At 35.3% G+C, this 17,840-nt stretch overlaps 2 pseudogenes; one reads left to right on the top strand and one right to left on the bottom strand.

The window, feature by feature from the left end:
* On the top strand, nt 1–941 carry LOC129405745 (olfactory receptor 8K3-like; annotated as a pseudogene).
* A 7,701-nt stretch (nt 942–8,642) lies between these two features.
* Nucleotides 8,643–10,619, bottom strand: LOC129406012 (olfactory receptor 5J2-like; annotated as a pseudogene).
* Nucleotides 10,620–17,840: the final 7,221 nt, after the last annotated feature.

The following is a 17,840-nucleotide window of genomic DNA, read 5'->3' on the forward strand; positions in this document are numbered from 1 at the left end:
ATGGACAAACACAACCTCACAGGGCTGAAGGAATTCATCCTCCTGGGAATCATAGATCGCCCGGAGCTGCAGGCTCCCCTATTTGTGCTCTTCCTCGTCATCTACATGATCTCACTGGTGGGCAACCTGGGCATGGTCATCCTCACCAAGGTGGACCCCAGGCTGCAGACACCCATGTACTTCTTTCTCAGACACCTGGCGCTCACGGATCTCGGCTACTCCACCGCGGTGGGACTCAAAATGTTGGTAAATTTCCTTGTAGATAAAAATTCAATTTCATATCATTTATGTGCTACACAGTTGACTTTCTTTGACATGTTTATTATTTGTGAACTTTTTATCCTAGCCGCAATGTCCTATGACCGCTATGTGGCCATCTGCAACCCTCTGCTCTACACAGTCATCATGTCCCAAAGGCTATGTTTGGTGCTGGTGGCAATCCCCTATCTCTACAGCACCTGTATTTCTCTTGTGGTCACCATAAAACTTTTTAATCTATCCTTCTGTAGCTATAATTTCATTAATCATTTCTACTGTGACAATTTCCCCATGTAAGTTTGGCCTGCTCAAACCCTCACAAAGTTGAATTCTTGACAATAGTTTTCGCAGCTCTTGATTTGATCTTCACGCTTCTCATAGTTCTAGTGTCTTACCTGCTCATCCTCATTGCCATCCTCAGGATGAAGTCAGCTGAGGGCAGACGCAAAGCTTTTTCCACCTGTGGATCGCACCTATCAGTGGTCCTATTGCTCTATGGGACTTTAATATTTATGTATGTGAAACCCAAGTCCAGTCATTATTTTGACACTGATAAAATGTCATCTATATGTTATACCTTGATTATCCCAATGTTGAATCCCTTGATCTATAGCTTGAGGAACAAGGATGTAAAATGTGCACTGCAGAGAATTTCAGAAAGAGTTCACAATATATTTTCTTAAAATATATTGTAACTTTGATTGTTTCAGCTAGTATATGGACTTCAAATTCTGTGTGTGCTTTTACAAGCAAATAAAAACCAGTGATGAGGCATGTTTTAAAGTGTATCTTTTTTTTTAAATACAATTGCGTACAAGACTAGAAAACAGTGAGGTTTTTCATGTTGGAACAACAAAGAAAACTGAAAATAAGCATGGGGAATTAAAATGACTTGGATATCCTCAAATTTTATAATTGAATTTGCATTTTGCTGGTGTCAGTGTGCGTATGTGTGTTGGCAATCATATTTCTATCTCCCCTGTAGGATTCTTTGATATGTGTTAAAATCAAATTGATCATACTATCAAAAAGACTCATTATGTTGTAATGAGTTTAAGTCAAGTTTCATGCAATTTTTCTTAACATACTCATTCTTTGTTGGAATATGACTACTTTTTCTTTCTTATCAGTATCCTTGATTTCAACGTGATCCACTTTGGATCTTATTAACTCTTCATAATCTGTATTTCAACATTATGAGAACATTTTCCCAACTCTATTTCATTCTAAGTCTGTCATTGTCTGCTAACAACAAATATATAAATTGAGATAAATTTCTTGTTTTTACATGGAAGTTTTCAAATTTTCTTCTTTTTTATAAGTTTGAACATAATCTCATATTGCTTATTTTTCTGTAATGAATTGCTACTTTTAATTATTTTCAAAAATAAAGCTTTACATTTTATGTGATTATGCTCAGATATATTTATAACTATCAATCTATTATGAATTCATTTTTTGCATTTCTTTTATATTAGTGGAAGTATTCATATCTAGGTCACATGAGTGTATTCTATATACTAAGTAAGATGTGTTCTTTGCTATGTCAATTCTGTATTCCCTCTTTAGGAAATTAAGAATAATTCCATTGTTTACTTTATGCTCTTTTTCTAGTGAAGGTAAAGTCTGATATATAAAAATGAATACACCTGTAATACCTTACAAGATATTTTCAACATACTCTTAGACTGCTACATATACTTTAACTATAATAAAATTATGGATTTATAAATATATTTTAATTTTATTAGAGATTCAAAGAGCTTTATATGATAGACAGGTTGGACTCTTCCCACTGTGACGGAAACACTTTTCTATGTATTCACACAAATTTTATTGAAAATTACGTGTATATCATCATGTGATTAAATACTACTGAAATGTTTATAGTTGTCTTAATTATTAAGAAAAAATATAAACTTAATTTTTAGCTTTACATATATGAACACAAAAAGTACATTTGTTTCCTGGAAAATGGAATATGGACTGAGATTCAGAAAAATGTCAATACTAGTTCTTGGTGACTGTTCTGATTATTGTTATTATTGTTTGTCTTAATAAATAAGTTTTCTTACATTTCTTTCAAATATCCTCATTACATAATTTTTAATAAAAAATTTTTTTACTTTATTTTTTGCTTTTTACTTTTACTACAGAACAAGAAAAATCTTTACTGTCTGCAGTAAAAAAATAATGTACCCTGTAATAGTCCCACCAGCTGACAATGAGAGTTACTTTCCCACCGTTTTCTATTTCTGAGTTACTTTTCTCATTAGCACTAACTGTTTTCTTTCTTTTTCATATGGGCTTTCTTACTATGTGAGTTGATATCTCAAAATAATTTGCGTTGCATTATGACAAGGTGTCATTTCATTACGTTGGCTTGAAGATAACACATGATGGAAGGAAAAGATCAATCCAATATTTGAATTATGCACTACTTTTATTTAAAATGTTGTGTAATCTGCTAAACCTTCATGCTTATGCCTTTTGTTCATATTTTCTACATAAATCCCTAATTTTTTATTCTCTCCATTTTTTTTAAACATTCAATAGATTTTTATTTTACCTTTAGGGTCACACTTGGAAACACTTGGTAGTTACTATGTCTTTGCAAACAGGATTCACTCCTGGTGGTGCTCTGGAGACCATAACGATGCCAGGATTGGTCTTGAGTTGCTTACATGCAAGGCAATTGCTTTACCCACTCTATTATCTCTATAGCCTATAAATAGACTTGTTTATGTAATAGATTGCATTAATTCTGAAATAAAAATATCTGTACAAAATTTGAATAGCAATATTCCATTTGCCATGTGAGAATACTCATGTGTTTACATTTTTAATTATTAATAAAAAATCTTAGAAGTATAGTGAGTGTACATACAATCAAAAAAAGGGTTTTAACATCGTGTATATTGCAGCACGGTAGTACTGTTGTCCCGTAGTTCATCGATTTGCTTGAATTGGCACTAGTAACGTCTCCATTGTGAGACTTGTTGTTACTGGTTTTGGCATATCAAATATGCCACGGGGAGCTTGCCAGGCTCTGCCGTGCAGGTGAGATACTCTCAGTAGCTTGCCAGGCTCTCCGAGAGGGACAGAGGAATCGTTCCCGGGTCAACCTCCTGCATGGCAAATGCCTTACCCTCTGTGCTATCTCTCCAGTCGATTATGTTCATTATGTACTTTAATCAGATAAATTGAAATACCACATTTAGTAATAGGTGAAAGCCCAAATTTTGAAAATATTTAAATTTAATAAATTCATGTGGATTTGACATACATGCTTTATTATATTATCCTGAGTAAATACTAGTTAGGATAAAAGAAGGTAAAGTTTATATATATATGTAAGGTAAAATGAATAAAAATCTCAATTTCATATTCCTAAAATAATTTGAGATAGCTGTCATTACCTTTAACATGATAAACCAAGACATAAATATACATATATAAACTGAGTCTCATAAGTCTTCATAATTGTTTTACATTTAAAAATCAGTACTCACTAAGTCAATAGAAATTCATATGAAAGTTGTTATATCATTCACTTGAAATATAAAAATAGGGAATTATCACATAAAGATTTGCTCAGCATCACTATTAACTTATTAATTAATTAAAACAATGAAGTAATACTACTAGAACTTCTAGCTTGTATATGTTGACACTAAAACTTCCTTACATTGTTCACTGTATTGCTTTAGACATTCTAACTACTCTGGAGGGTGCAGCTGAGAGTTTCTAAAGCTGAAAAAGCTGAGGAAAGACTTTTTTGCCATTTATGTCTTGCATATGTTTCGATGGTGCTCAGTTTGAGAGAGTAAGCTGAAGTTTTCTTGGCAATTCCTTTTCTAATTCTGATTGACAGGTGAAGAATATTTCTAACACATTTTTAAAGATTCATTCTCTAAGTTGCAATTTGTGAATTCACTTTTGGACATTAATTGGTTATAAATCATTAGTTTCCCAGAAATTGTCATTGTTATTTTTGTTCGTTGTTATTTTTTTCTGTTCTAAGGCAGAGATCTTACATTAAAAAAGAAATGTTCCTTAAGCACAGAGTCAACAACCCTGAAACCAAGAGACCCAAACTTTAACAAGTGAACTTAGAAAGGTGCCTGTCAAAAGAGCTGGCACTGTGTGTGTGTGTGTGTGTGTGTGTGTTTGAGTGTATGTGTGTGGTGCTGGGTGGGGGCAGGGGTAATGGGATGGAACCTGGAAATACTTGGTGGAGGGAATGACAGTACCAGTTGGAATAGCGATGCAATACTGTAAGTCTGAAATCCAATTAGGAATAACTATAATCACTGTGATTAATTTCTAAAAAATTAATTTCCTTTCATCTTGTGTTTAAGTCTGAGAATCTATAATCAGTGAGAGTAGACTCCCCTATTTCTGTCAGTAGAGTCTACAAATTACCAAGGTTCACTTAAGAGACTAGCCAATGACTCGGACCACGGGTATAAAGTGATGCTGCTTCTCAAGGGAGTTGGTCTTAGTAAAAATGACCTTAAGGGGCCTTCATCTTCTCCAAATCCACCATCTGCTCCCACCTGCCTTTGACATAAAGGTCAGATTTCGACAAAAAGGGTAGAAGTAGAAATATATGGGAATATTCCAGAAAGCCTATATAAAGGCAAGACATCACTTGCTGCCTCACAGCCATCCTTTCACAAATTAGAAAGAAAGTGATTCATACACAAAAATATAAAACTTACTTTATTAGGAATGGGTGTGAGTGGTTCTTGGGGCATGGAAATGTATGGTAATAAGAAAATGGACATTTTTCACTTAAAAAACTTAGGGCCTTTCCACTGCTGCAAGAGCATGATCCCACAGGCCAACTAAACTACTTTGGGCACCAGCAGCTTGCAGAAATGTCTCTTGACTGTGAACTGAGCCACTGCCCCATGCGGCGCTAGGAGAAAAGGTTTTTTTCTGTCTTGGGTTTTCCATTTTATGAGCACTACAAAAGGGAAGTAAAGCCTGCAGTGATGCAATTTCTGGCAGAAATTTCCCTGGACTTTGTTACTAGAATGCAGAGATCCAAAACCACGCAACCTCATATCTCTTAATTGTCAACAAGGTAAAACATTATGAAATGGTTCCTTTTCAACAGGTCTGACTTTGGGGAGAAACTCCAAATAATAATAGTAAGATTTTTGTTGAAATATTGAAGATAATCAAAGTAAAGTGAAACCTATCAGGTACACAGGCGGGGAATGGGGTTGGGGGGGACGTACACTGGGGCTCCTGGTGGTGGAAAATGTGCACTGGGTGATGGGATGGGTGTTGAGCATTGTATAACGGAGACTTAAGACTGAAAGCTCTGTAAATTTCCACGTGGTGATTCAATTTAAAAAATTAAAAGTAAAAATTAAAAAAACCTTAAATGACATGATAATACTAACAGATACACAATTTATTAAGCATCTGTGTATCTGTTAGCATTAGTTTTTTTGTGTACCTTTGTTTTTTTTTGTTTTATCTTTGCTGGAAAAATGTCCCTTTGTCTTTCTGCTTATTTTTAATTCAGACATTGTTGTTGTTTCTATGTGTTGTATGAGTTATATATATGTATTTGCATGTATTAGATATATATTCATATGAATAATTCTGTTACCTGATTCTAATGTGTAAATGAAAAGACAAAGATATTAAAAATTGGACAAAGAATTAAAGAAATAAAGAAATTTGAAGGGTTCAAATTTATATTAAAATATGTTTTTATCAATGGGAATGAATTTTTTAAAACTAACAAATAGACACAAATATTAATTACAGTAGAATGCCAGACTCCTTAAGACATTGTGTAAAGGGACATTTTGTTACCCAAGAGTTTAATTCCATATGTAATTTCTTATTTAACAGCTTGACTCTTGGGGGCTATCAGAGCATCACATTTTCTTTTCCTTTTGGGTTTTGTTTTTGTTTGGGGATCACATCCAGCTGTGCTCACAACTTACTCTTGACTTCAGGGGTCACTACTCCTTGTAGGACTGGGGACCACATTGGAAACTGAGGACCAAAACCCTGTTGAGTTCATGCATGGAGAATGACTTACCCCATGTATTGTCGATTAGCCCCACAGATTTAATTTTTCAACATCAAAATATGATGTATTTTTATAGATTGTTAATATTTTCACTATTAATTCTTGAATATATATTTGCATTATTTATATTTTTGACAGACACAATTGTACATTTTCTCACCCCCCTACAAATTTGTTATCATATGTATGTCCATAGGTCATATGTATCTTACCATATGTCATATGTATCTTAAGTTTACCCATATTCCTATCAATACTTTTCAAATTGATTTATGCGAACAATAATTTTATAATTGTGTTTATATAATAGGGATAAGTGAAATGATCCTTTTGTTTCCATGTGGCAATTTTGGTTAGAAAGTTTCATTTTGTTAACCAGTTTAATACATTACCAAGTGATCTATAAACTATAAAGTAGAAATAATTTCATTTGAATAATTTTCAAATGTCTCAGAAACCTTAAATAAAACTGATAGTAAAAAATTCAAAAAAATTTCAAAGGCCTGAGCAATAATATAGCGGGTAAGGCATTTGCCCTGCAAGTGGCCGACCCGGGTTCAATCCCTGGCATCCCATCTTGGACTCCCAAGCAATAATAGGAGTAAATCCTGAGTTCAGAGCAGGAATAACCCCTGAGCAATTTTTTTTTTAATTCATACAGGGAACACAGAGATAGTACAAAGAGAAAGGCACTTGCCCTGCACACAAAAGTACCAGGTTCAAGCCCAGGCACCCCATTTGTTTCTCAAGCCCCACCAGGAGTCAGCTCTGAGCACAAAGCCAGGAATAAACCCTGAGTATTGTTGGGTGTGTCCCAAAATAAAGAAGAAAAACAAAAATTCTCAAATATACTTAATTTAATGGCAAACATCTCTCTTCAAATTTACTTTTCTAAAGTAATGATAAATATTAAGATTTTAGAACGACAGTAAATTACAATATAGGGAAATCAATATTGACAAAAGTATATTAATAAATATAGATTCTAGTTTTGATAACCTGATGCTCATTGAATTCAGTAGAATTTAGTAAATATTTTTTCAGAATGTGAGCTTGATAATTTTTTCTTTTAACCCTTGAACCAAAAGAAAGAAGACGCTGGGGCTGGAGTGATAGTACAGCGGGTAGGGCGTTTGCCTTGCATGCGGCTGACCCGGGTTCAATCCCCAGCATCCCATATGGTCCCCTGAGCATTGCCAGGAGTAATTCCTGAGTGCAGAGCTAAGAGTAACCCCTGTGCATCGCCGGTTTGACCCTAAAAGCAAAAAAAAAAAAAAAAAAAGAGATGCTTAAAAGGAAAGATGGAGTTAGTAATTTTTTAATTTTAAGCATTCTAAATTTACTTTTTAATCATTATATTCATATGCCTATACTTTACTACTTAAAGTTACAATCGTAATTCTTCTATCAAAAGAAATCTGAAGGGCAGACATCTTCCTTTAGAGATAGGAGCTTAAAAGATATAGAATAATTTACCCTGTAATATGTTTTAGGAAAATTGACTTAGTAGTAGTTATAAACAGGTCAATCACTAATGATTCCATGGCAACTCTAATATGTGTGTATGGGGTTTTCCAAGCAACCAATAAATCACTGACACCTGCTGAGTGTCTTGCAGTTAAATTCTGAAATTATTTACCTAGACATAGTATCAGATTCAACAAACACTGCCCTTCTCTCTAGCTGCTTACTGAAAGACCTGTTTCTTGTTTATGCTTCTCATGATGCCTTCTTTGGATTCTTTTACGTTTCTAGGGTGGCTCACAGGACTCTCCAGAACCAGCAGCCAAAGAGATACACAAGAACTCTAAGCTCTCTGAGATCCTGCATGGTAGCACATAGAAGTATTAATCTGAGAGCTATCCTGACTTTTGGATATTTATGAGAGATCTCATTACTTTTATAGCCATATTTGATAAATATTTGGATGTTGTTACTTCACTTAAACTCAAATCATCCCACATAGCTTCTCCTCCCCCTGCCAACCAGGGTTTAGGATGAAAATATCCTTTGTGGGGAGGACAAAACTCAGTAGCCCTAGGGATTAAACCTAAGGACTCCCCTGAAGCTTGACGAACTTCAAGAGTGTAAGCTAACTTCTAGCCCTCAGTTAAAATATAAATAATTGATCTAGGGCATGCCATATAGTTGCCCAAGCACACTAGGTGTGATACTTGAGCACAAAAGCTGGAGTAAATCTTGAGAAATATTTATATGACAAGGAAGAATAAAAGAATGAAAGAAAGATTTATATGATCCTTAGAAGTGCCAAATTTCATAGTATTTTTGAAACTGGTAGAATGTTGTAAGATTTAAAGGGAACTTAAAATGTACAGGGGAAATCTCTCATTTCTATCGCCCTTTTCACAGCATCTTTTACCTCTTTGTTTCTCAGACTGTAAATCAGTGGGTTTAGCATGGGAATCATGAGTGTATAGAACACAGCAACAACCTTCTCCTGTTCTACTGAATACTGGGAGCTCGGCTGAGTGTAACTGAAGCTAAGGTGCCGTAAACTAGGGACACTGCAGTCAGGTGAGAGGCGCAGGTGGGGAAGGCTTCTTTCCTGCCTGATATCGAGCAGATCCTCAGGATAGCAAAAACAATAAACACGTAAGAAATGATCACAACCAAGAAGGTAGCCATGGCAATAACTCCGGAGAATGTTAAGAGTAACAGTTCATTCATGGAAGTATCTGACATGAATGAGGGAGTTTCAGGAGTTTCAGGAGTGAGGGAATATCACAGAAAAAGTGACTGACAACATTCAGCCTACAAAAGGACAAGCGACTCAAGCTTATTGTATGAACTAATGGATTCATTGTCCCACTTACCCACGACCCAATCATTAGTCCTACACAGGTCTTCTTAGACATGGCTACGGTATAAAGCAAAGGATTTTCAATAGCCATATAATGGTCTGCAGGAAGCCTTCTGTCATAACAAACATTCCCAAACACAAATGCTATATGATACAAGCAGTGAAAGAAATGGTTCCCTTTACAACCATGAGGTTAATTGTAAAAAACTAAAGCTCGCCAAGGGGCGTGTGCACTCTCGGGCTCTCCGGGTGGCTGTGTCTCACCCCCGCCTTAGGTGCTCTGGAACCACTGTGTATGGACTGGATCAGGACGGCCGGTGGTCAATGACAGGCGAAGGAAGGACAAGGACCAAGCTGGTTGCTGTTTAGTTACCATTTATTCAATCTTCCATCTTTCTCATCTCCCGCACTCCCAGCTCTGGCCTCTCTCTGGATCAACTCCAGCCTCTCCCCTTCTCTCCTCTCTCCTCCTACTTCTCTCTCCCAACTTGCCCTCTAGGCTACACCAGTCAGATAGCAAAATCAACATAAGAAAGCCCTTCCTGAGGGCAGGGCATTCCAAAGCACTCCTGACTCTTAAGGTTTTTTTCCTTTCCTTAGTCCAAACACTTATTAACATCTTAATACTAGTTATTTTTGGATGGACATAGCAAGAGCTACATTGAGGCTTGCAAGGCAGCTCTCCTAACAACATCTTGCCACAGGCTCAGACCACAGCACTCAGGCCAGATTAATCACTCCTAACCCTAGCAGGGTCTAAATCTAGTTATCACTGTTTGGATCATGACAACATTTGTCCATGATCAAGCTCTTAACTTATAGTTAAGCATTAGGCACTTTGGCCAAGCCCTTCTCCATGCCAGGGTAGCACACAACTCACCGCTTGCCCTGGGTCTGTTCTGTCCCTCGTCGGGACGCTGCTTTTGGGGGTGCTAGGAAGTAAGGGCAGCTGAGGCTTAGGTTGAGAGAACAGTTGCCCAGGAGGAAAATATGTAGAGTCAAATAACTCCCAGGTTACAAAAGCATAACTTTTGCTAAGTCTTCCTGTGTCCATACAAAAAGGACATTGCTCTGAATAAACTATGCAAAGGACTCAAGGAGAAGAGGAAAACATTATTTATAAGTCAACAGAACACTAAGAAAGAAGCTACAAACAAACAAAGAGGAATAGGAGCACTGTAACTGGAATAACCCAATAAACCTAAACTACCTGAGGCTATGTTATCCTACAGTTAATCAGCATCTTGGTTGCAATTGCGGATGATGAGTAGCAGGCATCTACCAAGGAGAGGCAATTCAGGAAAAAGTACATGGGAGTGTGGAGCTTGGGAGTGATTCGGATTATGAAGATCATGCCCAGATTTTCCACCAATGTGACCGCATAAACTACCAGGAACAAACAGCCAAACTTTCAGTTCAGCCCAGTGTCAATCCCAAGAGAATGAACTCAGTATCGACAATAAAATTCTCTATAGCCATTTGTTTCTTCCAGTAAAATCTATTGGAATAAAGAATAGTGAAATTTATTAGTGGAAACAAAATATAAAAACACAGATTTTGAGGACTAAAGAGCATTGCTTTGAATCTGAGATTTGCAGTAATAAAACTCTCAAGTGAATTTGATGCTCTGTCATTCTCTTCCCAGAAAATACCCAGGAAACAATTTTATGGAATGATGCTTTAATTTTTTGTTTTGTTTTTTCTTCTTGCTTTGAGTTGGTTTTGGTTTTTGCCACACCAAAGATACTCAGGGGTTACTCCTGAGTCTGCACTAAGGAATTACTCCTGAAGGTGCTCGGGGGACCACATGGTATGCCCAGTTCAAACCCATGTCAATCATGTGCAAGAAAAGCACCTTATTCTCTGTACTATTAGTCCAACCCCTGATGCTTTCATTTTGAATACGTGTATCTAGTTCATATATGTGAAAAACATTTGTCTTTACCAGCTTCAGTCTGTCTCCATGACTACTTCTGTCTACCTCGATAGCAAGGTGAATTCATCATGAAAAACTACTAATGGCAATGGAAATTCATAAAATGTATATATGTATATATATGTATATATAATTGGAGAATTAGAGTGTTAATCAGTAAAATTGTCTCCTAAGAGTTTTCTTTTTTAAGTTCAGTCATTGAAGTAACAAGTTCCTTAAGTTTGTGAACTCTTTCATTTCTTCTACAGATGAAGAATTTCCAAATGCTTCCATGGCTCCTGGGCATTTCACCTGGGTCACAGATTTCACATGGAAAATATAGTCTACTTCGTGCTGAAATGGACATGATGTCCATTTATTACATGAGGAACGACTTGGCACCAGAACTGCACAGAAGGAAGAGAGCAGCATAGAATGCCTTCAAGAATATTGAAGAAGTGGTTAAGAGACTTGTTACAAGAAGTGGTTAAGAGGACAAAGAACCTCCAACTCTGGGCACATCTTTTTGATTCCACCGTTCTTCCTGCACTAACATACACCTCAGAGACCTGGGCCCTACTCAAACAGGATGAGAACGCTATTCAGGTATCCCAAAGAGGAATCGGAAGGGCTATGCTAGGAGTATCACATCTCACTCAAGTGAGAGAAGGAATCCGGAGGTCTGACCTCTGTCAACGGTCAAGAATCAGGGATGCTGTCTCGTTTGCCAAGGCATCAAAAATCAGATGGGCCAGTCATGTAATGCCATTCAGAGAAGACCATTGGACTAGAGCTGTTACCGACTGGAATCCATGGGATGTCAGAAGACCACATGGCCGCCCACCAATTAGATGGTCAGATTTCTTCTTCAAATCCCTGCATGAACAATTTGGGGCACTTCCTGTTCCTGGAGCAAGCAGATATCATTGGGCTGCACTAGCACGAGACAGGGACAAATGGAGACGTTATTGGCACCTGCTCGAACAAATCAAAGATCAACAGGATGACAAGTGATACAAATGAATTTTAAAGATTACCATTTTAAAGTAATTTAAATTACAATTTTAAAGTTAAAAATTGATGAAAGACACTCAGAAAATAGGAAGTCTATTTCAACACTACTTCTTTATCTATAGTGCACATGTTGTTTTTTGCAACTTTCAGAATATTCACCAAAAAGTTACAATCTCTAAAACTAACTTATGAACTGTTGTAAACCACATATTTTTAACTAGCATGTTTAAAGAAATTGAAAATTAAATTCATCCAAATATAAAGCTAAAACCTTTAGCCCCAAAATTTAATGGTGTCATTGTTAATTGAATTATATTATAAAAATCTACCAACTGAGCTCATTTGATATTTAAAATGCAGAGAGGATTATGTCCTATTTTAAATATTCAATAATCCATAGAATAAAAGTTAAAAACTAAAATTTTATGAATGAGAAGCAATTAAGATAAATGAATTTAACTTACCACTTATGAAAAAAGTTTAGGTTATCAGTTTATTTAGAATGCTCAGGTCTATCTATACTTCTCTTCGGAATGAAACCAACTGAAATTTTCCAGAGATTCAAAAATAATTGATACAAAAAAGACAGATAATTATAGATAATTTCAGATTTTAAAAATATCAAGTAATTAAAAAACAAACTTGGAACAAAAAAATCTGGTTTTATATCTTTTAACTTCAAAGAGGGTAAAATTGAAAACAATATATATGTAGATGTGTGTTTGTGTGTGTGCATCCATGCTTTTTTTATTTATTGTTGTAATGAGCTCCAAATCCCTGTAGTTCAGACACTGAGTATACTAATACAAAAAGCAACAGAATTACAATCTGAATCACATTTGGTTTCTCAAGGGACTTTCTTGAGAGATCCCAGTGCAAGTGGTTTTCTCTAAGTGATATGATATGGAAAATGAATGCAACAAGGAGAAGAAAATAGAGCCCAGTGGAAGAAAATGAAAGAAAACAGAGAGACAACTCTTTGGACTATGTGTCAAGGGCCTGGTTCAGTTCCACTGTAACACAGTCCTCCAAGCACAACAAATCCAAAAACAGTAGTATTTCCTTGACCATCACATGCTGTGATCAAAACCAAAGATATATTAATTGCAAATCCTATTTATATCAGATAAAATGTTGCTCTTCCTGAGATTATTTTGCTTCAAATAGTAAAACTGCTTCTGAACCTAAGTCACGATTTAAAGTCATAATTCTTATTAATGAAAGATAGTTTTAAAAAGTCAACAATAAAAATATTTGTAACATTGAAAAGCAACATTTTTTTTTAACATTTTGAGTCACACCCGACGATACTCAGGGGTTACTCCTGGCTCTGCACTCAGGAATTACTCCTGGCGGTGCTCGGGGGACCATATGGGATGCTGGGAATCGAACCCAGGCAGGCTGCGTGCAAGGCAAACGCCCTACCTGCTGTGCTATCGCTCCAGCCCCTGGAAAGCAACATTTTTAAGACAAAGAATCCATTTCTAAATCATGAAATAATTTTGTGAAAGTAATATAAGTAAAAAAAGAAAATGCTAACTAGAAAAAAATGAAAAACCTGTGGATGTTCTATTCTTTAACCATTTTATTTTTATAATTTTTTAATTTTTTTAATGAATCACTTGAGGAACAGTTACAGACTTACAAACTTTCATGATTGCATTTCAATCATACAATGATCAAGTATCCATCCCTCCACCAGTGCCCATTCTCCATCACCAATGTTAACAGAATCCCTCCCACCACCCCTGCCTCAATGGCAGGCACATTTCCTTTTACTCTCTCTCTCCTTTTGGGTATTATGGTTTGCAATACAGGTAGCAAGTGGCCATCATGTTTGGCCCATAGTCTACTTTCAGCACGAAGTAGACTATATTTTCCATGTGAAATCTGTGACCCAGGTGAAATGCGCAGGAGCCATGGAAGCATTTGGAAATTCTTCATCTGTAGAAGAAATGGAAGAGTTCACAAACTTTCAGGAACTTTTTTCTAGGCTGTCTTGAATGATCAGAACCATTCATGAGTAATATTCCTTGACATCATGTAGAACTCATTGAACTCAAAGTATTGGATCTAACACATATAATTTGAAGTCTTATGTAGAGAGGAAATCAAGCATGAGAAATTAGATTGCACATTATTGTACATAACCTAATGATTTAATTTCTTGCTTTAATATATTAAATTTTCATCTGGGTGACAGAGTTTTTTCTCACAGGTGTCCAACCATGCAGATCTCCAGATAACTCTCTTTTCTGTTTTCTTGGACTGTCTCTGGTAGGCAAACCCATGTATCATTCTGCCTGTGCAGCGGAGCCTGGCAAGTTATCCGTGGCATTATTTGAGATGCCAAAAACAGTAACAAGTTTCACAATGGAGACGTTACTGGAACCTGCTCGAGCAAATCGATGAAAAGCTGGACAGCGGTGCTACAGTGCTATAGTGCTGGCACTGACATACCAACATTATTTTAGAGATCTGTAAGTAAATGAAGAGGTGGTTAAGATAGGATATCAAACATATCAACAAAAAGAAAAATAAAAAATGTATGATTGTATTGATTGATGCCAAAAAGGCTTTTTATGAATTCAACATCAACTTATGATAAAAGTGCTCAGCAAATTTTGGATAAATGGAGTGTTCTTCAATATAAAACCAATTACAAAGCCACAGGTAGCTTGCCAGGTTCTCCGATAGGGATGGAGGAATCAAACTCAGGTCGGCGGCATGCAAGGCAAATGCCCTACCCACTGTGCTGTCACTCCAGCCCGTTTGATTCACTAGAGCCATTAATATCAAAATGCATACTCTAGCATAATATAGATTTATTGCAATCCCCATTAGATTGCCTATCATATTCTTCAGGAACTTAGAATAAGCACAATTAAAATATTTATAGAAGCATTAAAAACTCACAAAGAGCTAATGTTATCCTGGAGGAAAAAAATTAGGAGTATTATGCTTTAAAGTATATACAGAAACTTTATATTCATAATAATTTAAATAGCATGGTACTCTAATAGGATAGCGTGACAGATCAATAGATCAGAAATGAGGTCTTAGTGATAAATCTACAGATATATGGGTAGGTAATATACAAAAATGATTTTCATGTATGGAGTAAAGTAAGGAAAGCTTCTTCAACAAACAGTGCTGGGAAAACTAGAAAACCACTTATAAACAATTGAAACTGTAACCATATTTTGTACCACACACACACAACACACACACACAAATTGAGATAAAGTGTACAAAACGCCTGTAGATTAGACCAGAAACCATAGAATATGTTGAGGCTGAACACTCCACACTCCAAGATGTGGACATCAAAGGGGCCTTCAATGACCCGATTCCACTGGGATAGATAATACAAACAAAAATAGCCAGTGGGTCTATATGTAATTTCCCACGTTTCTCACTGGCAAAGGAATTCAGGCTGAAATTAAAAGATTGGGAAAAAATGTTAGCACCTGATACAAGAGTAAGATTCCAAAATCTATAGAGTACTTACAGAGCTCAGTAATAGCAACAACAATAACAACAACAAAAACAGCCACCTCAAATAGTAGGGAAAAGAAGGGCCAGAGAGATAGTGCACTAATCTTGCACAAGGGCAATCTTGTGAACAAGGCCAATCCCATATGCTCACAAACAAGACATATAGGTGGTGAATGAGCATATGATAGTGCTCATTACTTAGTACCAGATAACCATAAATCAAAATGATCATAAGGTATTACCTCATACCCGTGATGCTTTATTCAAATTTCCCTGCTAATCCACTCCTGTTAAGCTCTTCAATAGTCCACAGTTGCAATGAAGAATTATTTAGTGTAAATCAGTTACTTTGATAAACAGACTTAAATTACTGTGTTTTTTATCTATGATTGATAAAAGTTCACTGATAAAAGCACCACCAGTCATAGAGAATACTCAAGAGGCTAGTTAAGCTCCTAAGCAGTAATCTTGTCTAGAAACCGGCCCCAGATGGCATCTTCCCTTAAGATGTAGGGGGGGAAATTTATGTATCCTAGAATCACCTGTGTTTACAGACTTATAAAAGCCCATCAAATCATATTGCCATCGTCACATAGAAATTCCACAAGAACATGAGGTAGATTCTCTCTTAAGGTGAGTGGAAAATATGTCTTATTTTTGTTTCATAAATTTAAAGTTCTGAAGCAATCCTTAAAATGAGCCATCTCAATTTCATTTTAAAAGGCATTGAATATATGCTTTTCATATATTCAATTACCTGAATTACCAACTAATTCAGTGATTTAACAAAGGTTTCTTTCAAGATTCAATCTTGGAAATAAATAATCATTCCCAAGACTCATTTTGAGGGAAAAATTTTATATATATCATTAGTTTTCATATTTCCAAATAAGAACTGAAGTCATTATGTCTTATATTCATAAATTATTTTATAACCAAGCAAACTTTTATTTCTATAATATTAGCTAATTTGAAAACATTATTTTTCACAGGTTGACTTATGTAACAAAACTATATATACAATGACCCAAAATGCAAATTATGCTCTTCTTTGAAAACAAACCTTCTAAGGAAATGTATTCATTCAATTTGATGACACAAATGTCTACATAAAATTATAATATGCCATTATAGCAATAATGAGACATATTTAGATAAACTGCTTATATTATAATAAAAGAACTACAATATCTTAGTTGAAAAGATCTCAAGAAGAACTGTATATTAGACACTCCTCAAGGAGACATAAAAATTTAGAAAGTTCAAGACACTGGATTTCTGATGTGAATAGGCAAAACATTATAACATATGGATAAAGGAAATAAAGTTCAAGGATCAAATGACATTTCCTGATGGCCATAAAATGATGTGAAAAAGATAAGTTAAGAAGGAATTAATCTTTGCATTTTTGTCTTACAATTTTTCAACAAAAGAAAATGATAAGAACACGGAAAATGTAAGTAACTGGAATTTTCAGTACATGAATTAAAATTACCTATAAAATATGCATAAAGTACCTATTAAAGTACCTGTAACATACCTTTAAGACTATTAGTTATTAGACTTCAACATGTGATAACTTAAAGACAACTCACCTATAATTTTACCTTTCCAGTTTTCACTAGCAGTATTCCCGAGAAGATATTATATCTGGAGTATAATCACAAAGATAATTTATAACTCCAAATTTACGTTTGATAGCCTCACTTGCTGCTACATTCTTTTTTAGTCTCTGATTCCATGGAGTCAGGGCTACCTATGAAGAAATCTTTCAGAGAGGAGAGCAAACCTCCCATGTCTCCCATCTACTCAATAAAATAATTTGAAAACCTCAATATAAATTAAAAACAGAGATAAAGTCCTGGTAAGAGTATGATCAGAAGATTTATGGATGTAACTCTAGAATATATTGAAAAACAATGCTGAAACGCTTTTCAATTATTCTCAAAATAGCTTAGAAATCATTTATTCATTAAAAACCATTAATAACTTTTATTTTTCTACCAGATAATATGAGAGTACATGACATGAAGATAAAAAGGATACAATAGCCAATGACTATGCTTATGCAACTTTGAACTTTGGAAGCCAAAAAAGGGAATTATTAGAATAGAAATATATACTACATAGATATTTATGTAAATATATATTTATGTATGCTTACATATATTTGAAAATATGTAAATTGGATAAACATATAATAAGATATTCTGCCAACAACATTTAGGGTTTAGACAAATATTTATTTATGCTATTCCTTAAAAATTTATTAT

The sequence above is a fragment of the Sorex araneus genome, chromosome 6 (genome assembly GCF_027595985.1).
Source record: "Sorex araneus isolate mSorAra2 chromosome 6, mSorAra2.pri, whole genome shotgun sequence".
Classification (NCBI taxonomy): Eukaryota; Metazoa; Chordata; class Mammalia; order Eulipotyphla; family Soricidae; genus Sorex; species Sorex araneus.